General features: G+C 42.0%; 1 protein-coding gene across 4 annotated transcripts in view; it reads right to left on the bottom strand.

Moving 5' to 3' along the window:
• The window catches only part of IP6K1 (inositol hexakisphosphate kinase 1), an 86,606-nt gene that overhangs the window by 71,643 nt on the left and 14,101 nt on the right, over positions 1-862 (bottom strand). The gene's annotated exons all lie outside the window — the stretch shown is intronic.

Below are 862 nucleotides of genomic sequence, written 5' to 3'. Positions count from 1 at the left end.
TGTATGTATTACATATATATAGTCTTCCTTTTTAACTTAATATATTTTATGTATATAATATATAGAAAAACTATATAATATATAAAATATGTATATATAGGAAGGCTATATATACATAAACACATATATTGTCTTCTTATATTCTAGAGCGTTCTCTTTTTTGAGACAGGGTTTTACTCTGTTACCCAGGCTAAAGTGCAGTGGCACGATCATGATTCACTGCAGCCTCCATCTCCTGGGCTCAAGCAATCCTCCCACCTCAGCCTCCCTAGTGGCTGGGACTATGGGCACATGCCACCACACCCAGCTAATTTTTTTATTTTTTGTAGAGACCAAGGTTTCACCATGCTGCCCCCCAGGCTGGTCTCAAACTCCTGGACTCAAATGATCCTTCTATCTCAACCTCCCAAAGTGCTGGGATTACAGGCATGAGCCATCACACCCAGGCTCTCTCCACTTCTGACTAGCCATTTTCTCCTTACTCCAGTCTCTGTTACAGTTAATAATTCTAATTTTCTTTTACATAGAGACAGGGTCTCACTACATTGCCCAGGCTGGTCTTGAACTCTTGAGCTTTTTTTTTTTTTAAGACAGTGTCTCTCTCTCACCCAGGCAGGAGTGCAGTGGTGTGATCACTGCTCACTGCAGCCTCCAACTCCTATGCTCAAGTGATCCTCCAACCTCAGCCTCCTGAGTTGCTGGAATTTTAGGCATGTCACACCATGCCCAGCTAATTGTTTATTTTTTGGTAGATAAGCGGGCCTTGCTGGGTTGCCCCAGTTGGTTTTGAACTTTTTTTTTTTTAATTTTTTTTTTGAGATAGAGTCTCACTGTCTCCCAGGCTGGAGTGCAGTGGCGCGAT

Source organism: Colobus angolensis, unplaced genomic scaffold (assembly GCF_000951035.1).
Source record: "Colobus angolensis palliatus isolate OR3802 unplaced genomic scaffold, Cang.pa_1.0 Scaffold18, whole genome shotgun sequence".
NCBI classification, from domain to species: Eukaryota; Metazoa; Chordata; class Mammalia; order Primates; family Cercopithecidae; genus Colobus; species Colobus angolensis.
The sequence above is the reverse complement of the archived record's forward strand: the minus strand, read 5'-3'. Positions and strand labels throughout refer to the sequence as shown.